Source organism: Ursus americanus, chromosome 23 (assembly GCF_024610735.1).
Source record: "Ursus americanus isolate L20-20 chromosome 23, mUrsAme1.1.p, whole genome shotgun sequence".
NCBI classification, from domain to species: Eukaryota; Metazoa; Chordata; class Mammalia; order Carnivora; family Ursidae; genus Ursus; species Ursus americanus.
Genome location: NC_142149.1, coordinates 30,055,809 through 30,064,521, shown reverse-complemented (window position 1 = coordinate 30,064,521; position 8,713 = coordinate 30,055,809).

The window sequence follows — 8,713 nt, the reverse complement described above, 5'->3', positions numbered from 1 at the left end:
TCAGATTGTGTTTGCCCTTGGTATGCTGGGCAGCTTTTCCCGGCGTGGCGTGCTGGGTGGAGGCGCTGCTGCGGGAGCCCGTGCCTCGGCGGGAGCCCGTGCCTCGACGTGAGCCCGTGCCTCGACGGTGCGCTTCGCCAGGATTTCACAGTTGTGTTCTCCTCCCCCGAAGGCGGTCAGGGTGGCTGGAGGGGGCCGGAGAGGGGTATGGCTCTGCCCCCAGATCCGTTAGGCTCTGCTAAAACCCCAGCAGGGCCGGCTGTGGTTCAGTAGCTTCTCCTGAGGACAGGCCTTGTTAAGGAGAGCAGAGAGCTCGGCTGTGTTTCAAAACGGCTCCTCCTCCCCACCCGCCTGGAAGCTCGGGAGGACTTTTCTCCCATGTTCACTGTGGGAACCTGACTGAGCTCTTGGAAGTAAATCTCAGCATGGTGGGAGTCCCCGTGCGACGGGGTCCCCTTGGAGTTTTGAACCTTCAGAGTCGTCCACACAGAGCCCCCAGCCATTCATCACTTCGTCTCCAGCTGTCTCTACTCCAGCACGGGTTCCACTGGGTGAGTCTGCTTTCAGAACTCATGATTCCTGGTGTTTGCCTGTGTCTCCAATCTTGGGGACAGCAGTTTGCCCTGTGTCCCCCCCCCCTCCTGTATGGGTCCAAGGAGAGTGTGGATCGTTCAGTCTGTCAGCTTTTTACTTTATAGGAGGGAATTGCAACTTCCAAGCTTCCTGTGTGTGGAACTGGAAACTGGGTATCCGTGCTTTCATGTTTATTCATTCCAATTACTTCTAGTTTCCCTTATTTCTTCTTTGACCCATCAGTTATTTAGAAGTGGGTTTTTTTAGTTCTCACATATTTGGGGGTTTTCCAGGTATCTTTCTGCTATTGGTTTGTAATTTAATTCCGTTTTGGTTGGAGAATATACTTTCCATTGGTTGAATTGTTTGAAATTTATCAAGTTTTGATTTATGACTCAGAATCTGATCTAGCTTGGAAAATGTTCACGTGCACTTGAAAAGATTGTGTATACTGCTTTCGCTGGGTGGAGTGGTCTATAAATGTCAGTCAAGTTAGTTGATAGTGTTGTTCAAGTCTTTTATTTATATCTTTACTGATTTATGTCTGGTTGTATCAATTATTGGGAAAAGGGTGTTACAATCTTTGACTAAAACTGTGGGTGTATCTACTTTCCTTTTTATCAGTCTTCGGTTTATGAAATGTGAAGCTCTCTTATTAAGCGCCTGAATATTTAGGATTTTTATGTCCTTTTGCTGAAGTGACCCTTTTATCCTTAGGAAGCAACCTTTTATGTCCCTGCTAAAATTCTTTGCCCTGAAAACTGCTTGTCTGATATTAATACAGATGCTCCAGCTTTCTTTTGATTCATATTAGCATGGCATAGCTTTTTTCCATCCTTTTGCTTTTAACCTGTGTCATTATATTTGAAGTGTATTTCTTATAGATGGCATATATTTAGTTCTTGCTTCTTTTTGCAATCTGACAACCTTTGTTTTTAACTGTGTGTTTAGACCATTTATACTTAATGTAACAAAGCATGTGGAATGGGAAATAATGCTGTGGTCATCTTTGGGGGGGAAAAACTGCCATACTGCTTTCCTTTTTTTTTTTCTCTTTGAACACTTATATACCGGTTTCAGGTTTGCCGGCATGTATGCTAATTTATTTTCTGTTCTGTGCAATTACTGTTATTCTACTCTTGAGGCTAGGGAAATGTTCATATGAAAAATTTTACATTCATCTTCTCTATGTAAAAGAATCACACACACACACACACACACACACACACACACACACACACACACACTAGCATTTGAGCCTCACTACCAATGTCCATTAATAATATTGGATTATCCTGATGCTTCTGGAACTACCAAATGCAGTAACTCTCGAAGTGACACAAAGAGTAGCATCACCTGTTTAGTTGCACAGAAACTTAATTCTTTTTTTTAATTTATTTTATTTTCAAGTCATGCCTACACCCAACATGGGGCTCCAACTCACAACCCTGAGATCAAGAGTCACACACTCCACCCACTGAGCCAGCCCGGCGCCCCCAGAAACTAAATTCTTAAAAAACCAAACCAGATCAATGCTTTGTTAACAGGGATTGCTTCTTTAAAAAAAGAAATGGCTCAGAAATGCATTCCCACTTCACAAAACACTCATTTATGAAGGAATGACGCCTCTTTAGGCAACACCTAATGCAGTCTGTGCTCTGCTGCTTTTTTGGAAAGTTATTTTTTAAAAATATAAATTGAAATTTCCTGATGATAGAGGAAGTGCCAATTATCTTTAGTCAGAAATAGATGCCAATGATGTCATCTTAAAGAAGTCAATGAAATGTAAACAAAAAAGCGTCTGCGTGTATTTCCCTGTTGTGGGACGGCTGCACTGTCTCGTACTAGTCTATGAGCAGACCTCTGCTCTCTTCCAGGAGTCCTGCCTTTTGGGTGGGGTGGTTTCTGTTTCGCTTTTGTATAATGACTCATAATGAAACATTGCTCTTGATGTCCGACAGTGGATGTTTCTTTAGCACCTTCAAACAGGGACACACAAGTGACCTTTCATTTGTTGCCTCTCTGGTAGGTGGCCAACAACCAGAAACTAAGTACAACAGTATTAGGTTGTACTTAGGACACAGCGGGCTTTGCTATGGGAAAGAGGAGAGACTACTGGAAGTGCTAACCCCACCTTATGGCAAGGTGGGGACTAGCAGAAGGTGAAAAGTACATGCTGGAATTGTACTCCACAGTTGTCTCTTCTCTGTTGCAGTTTTGATGGTTCCCTTTCCACGAGGTAGGCTGCCGAGTAGGTCCTGTGTTCCTTAACAAAGCAGCAATAGTTAGTGAAAGCCAGCTTGCCAGATCGGGTGTAGCCCAAGGGCGTGCCTGGCCAGGCCACAGGTCATCTTCTGTTGCTCTGTTTAGGACTCTTGTCCCGCCCCTGCCCTGGATACGCCTCTGTGGGTCCTTAGTGGCTCCTTGCGTGGAACTCTGACTCCACATCCCTCCCTACAGTGCTACTCTTGCCACACTGGCCTCCTGGAGGGGTGACTTATTCATTCAGTGAATACTTTTGGGGTCCTTACTCTATGCCAGGTATTCTCATGCCGGGGATACAGCAGTGAAAAAAAACCAAACAAACCCAAATCCCTGCCTTCATGGAATAAACATTCTAGTAGAGGGAACAGACAACACAGATAAATATTAGTTAGGGAAAACGTGCTATAAAGAAAATAAAGCAAAGTTAGGACATGGCGTGATAGATTTATGTGCGTATGTGGTGGTCTTGATAAGATGTTCAGGGAAGACCCCCTTGATGGGGCGACATTTGATCAACATCCAGAATGAAGTGATGTAGAGGGTTCGACCACGTGAAGCTAAGCTCGGGGAAAAGAGCAAAGGCCCTGTGGCAGGAATGTGTCTGTCGTCTGGAGGACATTGTGGCAGAGTTTTGGATTTTATTCCAAGTGTGAGGTAATGCGAGGAAGGCCACACTTTCCTTTAGTCCCCCTCTCTCATTTCCCTCCAGAAAGTAAGCTCCCCGAGAGCTGGAGTTTTGTCTCTCTCATTCATGGCTATTTCATAAACACGTAGAAAAGTGGGACATAGTAGATGCACAAGAAATGTTTGTCAGATTTGTGAATGAACATCGTGAATACAAGCTCCAACGTGCATAAAAGACTGTTTTATGTTTGGGGTCAGCCAGAGGAATTTATAACAGAGCAAAAAAGTAATATTTAACACCTGATGCTAAGCATGACTATTTCCAGAGTCCTAGGAAAAAAGCAAAAGCAAATGTTAAATCCTTACAGGCATTCTCTTGAAGCACTCTGGAGCTTAGCCTATCTTTTCTCTTCTGGGTCCATCTGATTTTATTGGGAGGAGAGAGCCCTTTCTTCAACCTCACACAGAGAAAACCTCCATCCCTCTCGTCAGCCCCTCAAAGGGACTGATTTTGGCCTGGGATTTAGTTCTCTCCATCCCCCTGCTTCATAGGACACGACATCGTTAGGAGCAAATTCCCAGCACCTAGGTATTTAGCCTGGGTGATTCTCAGACATGAGAAACATTTGAATCACCTGGAGGACTTGTTAAAACAGATTTCTGGGCTCTATCTGCAGAGTTTCGGATTCAGTAGGTCTTGGGACTTTACATTTCTAGCAAGTTCTCAGGCTGTGGATCTGGGGACCACAGTTTGAGAATCACTGGTCTAGAAAAACACCTCAGGGGGAATCAATAAATACATCCATCTGGGCTTTTGTGTGCCCAGTTTGGGCCCCTTTGAGGTCCACTAAGATGAGAGGAAGAACATTCACTCTGTAGCATTCTGTACGGTGGAGACTTCCCATGCGTACAGATATTTCTTATCTCCTCAGCTTGCATCATACTTCACTTCCCCTTTCCTTTCCTGGTTATATGTCATTTCATCCTCTGTTGATTCTACTTGTCCACTCCCCCTTAAAGTTAAGTGTCCAGGGTTCCTGCTATACCCACCTTAGCATTCCGCCCTCCAGGAACCCATCCACTATCACCATCACCACCATCATCACCATCATCACCATCATCATCATCCCCATCATCATCATCCCCATCATCATCACCATCATCACCATCACCATCATCATCATCACCATCATCACCATCACCATCATCACCATCACCATCATCATCACCATCATCACCATCACCATCATCACCATCACCATCATCATCATCACCATCATCACCATCACCATCATCACCATCACCATCATCATCACCATCATCACCATCACCATCATCACCATCACCATCATCACCATCATCATCATCACCATCATCATCATCACCATCATCATCATCATCACCATCATCATCATCATCATCACCATCATCATCACCATCATCATCACCATCATCATCACCATCATCATCATCATCACCATAGCTAACACTGATTTCCACCTAAGGTGTTCCTGGTAATGTACCAGACTCTACACACATATTAGTGAGAATACTGCTTTTGATGCCGATGAACAGAAAACCCAACTTTAAAACACTGGAAAACTTTTCATCTCACATACTAGGTAGTCCCAAGGTAGGACAGTTCCAGCGTTGGCTGACTCAGTGCCTCAACACTGTCATCAGTGGGTCTTTCCCTCCTTCCACACTGCCGTTCTTGGCCTATTGGCTTTGTCTACAGGTTTGCTGACCTCGTGATCAGAGAGGGACTGCAAAGGTTGTAGGCATTTCCACGTGGTCACGACGCTGCGGACCATAACACATCTTACCTTATTACGTCTTCCAAGCAACCCTGAGAAGTGGGTTCCATTTTGTTTTGTTTTGTTTGTTCTTTGTAGATGAGGAACACGGGCGCAAGAGATCATGTTAGAACCCTGGAAACTTATGCCATGTGAAGTAAGCCAGAGGCAAAAGGACAAGTAGTGTTCGATGCTCCTTGTATGAGGTATGCAGAACAGGTGCACTCGTGAAGCTGGGGGCAGCACAGTGGCTCGCAGGGGCTGGCGGAAGCAGGGAATAGGGAGGCCATGTGTCACAGGTGGGCGGTCTTGGTTGGGGAAGATGAGAAAGTTCTGGAAAGGGATGGTGGCAGTGGTGATGCAACAGTGGGAATGCACGTATGCCACTGGACTGCACACTTAAAAATGGTTGAAACGATATATTTTATGTTATGTGTATTCTACCAGTAGAGAGAGAGAGAGAGAGAGAGAGAGAGAGATTCCCAAAATGGCTACAGCCCTCTTTCCATTCCCACATGCTCTTCTAGAACCTTCTCATTCCCTCACTCAGATGCAGAGCCTATTTCTCATTTTGTTGAGACTCGGCAGTTTTGTCACCACCTTGGTGATGCAAAGTGATAAGAGTGACACCCTGTGACTTCTCAGGCAAGGTCACAGAAGGAGCTAGGGCTTCTGCCTGGCTCTCGCTCTCCGAACGCTTTCCTGGGAACGGGAACTCAGTCCCTACCCACGGGGTGTGTGACGGATCGAGCTCTCCGCCAGCTCAGCCCACAGCAGACCGCGGGGGCGGACAAACAGGCTCATGGGAAAGGCTCCGAGCCCCACCCAAGCTGCAGATTCGGGAGCAGCATAAACATCATTACTCAAGCCACTAGGTATTCAGGTAACTGGTTGCACGGCCATGGTGACTGGAACACACATGTAGTGAGTGACAGAGCCCGAACCCAAGACCCGGAGCTGAAACGCACTCAGCACCCCCACTTCTCCGCCAATGACACACACATCTGCACGTGTGCTCCTGGCCGGGCCCAACCAGTCCTACGTGAATGTCCTACTGTAACTTCACAGTCCGTATCCAGAGCGTTGAGAACCACGCTTATCTTCTGTTGCTCAAAACCGCCGGGTATCGTGGTGTCCTTGGGCTAACCCACTTAGGCCAAGTCCTGAACCACGCTTCCGCTGAATCTTGGCAGGAGGCCTTGTGATCCTCCCAGACACGAGAGGATGGGAGGTCTGCGAGGTGTGGGTGCAAGGCCATCTTCTGCTGGCCTCCTTATTTCTCCTAGGAGGCTGTCATGAGAAAGTTGCTCATTTCTCTGAGGTTCTGGCGAGGCGTGGGTTTCAGTTTCAAACCACTTCCCTGCAGGATGGGAGTCACTGCTCAGTGTGGGCTGCTCCACGCTCACACTGCAGTCACCTGGCCCCTTTGGTTTTTACTGGTGTGCTTTTTGGTGTGTGAGGCAAAACTCACAGGGAGCTTGCACCTTTGGTTTATTCTTTTTGCTGTCTTTAAGTAACAAATTCTTCAAATCTTGAAGTGTTTCCTTGAACTTCACTGGTTGAATCAGTCAGGCCTTGGCCTTGGCCCTATATGTGGGAGCTCGAAATCCTGCACCTCCCCCATTCCTGTCATTTACGTATTCACAATCTTTGTTGAACAAATGCGTTCTGCCAAGGCTGGAAATCTCAACAACGCTTTCCTTGAGGTATCCTCCGTCCAGACCTGTCAATCCTTCCTCTCTAAATGTTCTCATTTCTGCCTCTATTCCCATCTCTTGTCTCTACCTGAATTCAAACCCTCGTCCACTCACTCCTCCATGGTAGTAAAATTTCTGAACTAGGCTTCCTGTTTCTAATCCTTCTCCTTGTAACTCATCTTCCACAGTAGTGCCTGGGTAATGTCAAGATGCCATTTCATACGTGACACCCCAAGGTTTACAGGCTTAACGCTGACATGTTTTAGCTTCTTGTTCAAGGCTCTCCAGTTTTTGCTGTATCTCCAAATTCATCTTCCACGCATCCTCCACGCTAATCTTTTCTTTTCACCAGCTTGGTCACCACAATGTTCTTGGAATAAACCGGATGGCATCTCCCGTGAAGTTCAAGCTAAGTGCCCCTTTCTTCCTTCCTGAAGCCTTTCTTTACCCCTCGTTCTCCTGCACCTGCACGCCACTGAGTTCTCTGTAGTATCCCGTGGCTTCGTGGATGAGTCTGAAAAGAAAATGACTAGAGACGGCAGAGGATAACTAGACAGAGTAAGCAAGTTCGCTGCCAGCTGGTACTGACTGTCCGAGGCGTGCCAGCTGGGACTGATGTTCTGGGCTCAGGAGTTCTTACGTGGGGTCGGGAGGCCCCTGAAGCTGGTTGTAAAATTCTGCTGTGTGTGCAGCAACACTGTTAACACCGTGTGTGTGTGTGTGTGTGTGTGTGTGTGTGTGTGTGTCCATAATGACAACCAGCTTCTTACAGAGGGCTGCCTGTGACCCAGGAAGGGGTGAGAACCCCAGACCTGGAAAGAACCTGGCATAACAGGGCCAAAGCAGCAGCAAGCCCCGTGAGAGTTTGGAGTCACGAGACTCCAGCTGCGTGAGACACTGGCATGTCACGAACCTTCCTGAATCACGGTGCACTCGTTTGGAAAGCAAATGATTCCTCCTCTCCCTCCCTACTCAGTTGGGTTTTTGTGAGGAATAAATAAAATATATGAAATTGCTTCATAAAAGATCAAATGCTCTATGAACCTAAGTTATTATGCCGGTTAGTTCCAAACCATATCATTCTGGGTATAGGTTCCAGTTCACACAATTTCTTAACCTAAAGATTTTATTTATTTATTCGACAGATAGAGAGACAGCCAGAGAGAGAGGGAACACAAGCAGGGGGAGTGGGAGAGGAAGAAGCAGGCTCACAGCAGAGGAGCCTGATGTGGGGCTCGATCCCAGAGCGCTGGGATCATGCCCTGTGCTGAAGGCAGACGCTTAACCACCGTGCCACCCAGGCGCCCCTGTCTTTTTGATTTGAAATAGAGCTGACAAGTCCTCATTGGTCCTCTCTCCCTGCTCCCTCCTGTGATCTGAGTGCTTCCTTGGCTCAGAGTCCATTGTCATTACCTGAGTCATGGTCACAAGCTTTGGTAGGACACTAAAGGTCACCGCTTCTATCACCAAATTAAAGCAAGCCTCCTGCAATATTTCAGTCAGAGCTTATTTACAAGGAAACTCACGGCAACTGGCCTCCCTCCTGTACAGAAGGAAGTGAGGATTTCAGGCAGGGTTTCTCAAAACTAACTATGGAGGACCAGGGTGTTTTTTTGTTGTTCTTGTTTTTTAAAATTTCCAATATGTCATGTATTGGTATTTTTAGGAAACAGAGAAAAATGACATGAAAAAGACATATAAAATACAAACCACATTTTATTATCATTAGATTCAATAATCAACTGTCAAAATAAGCCA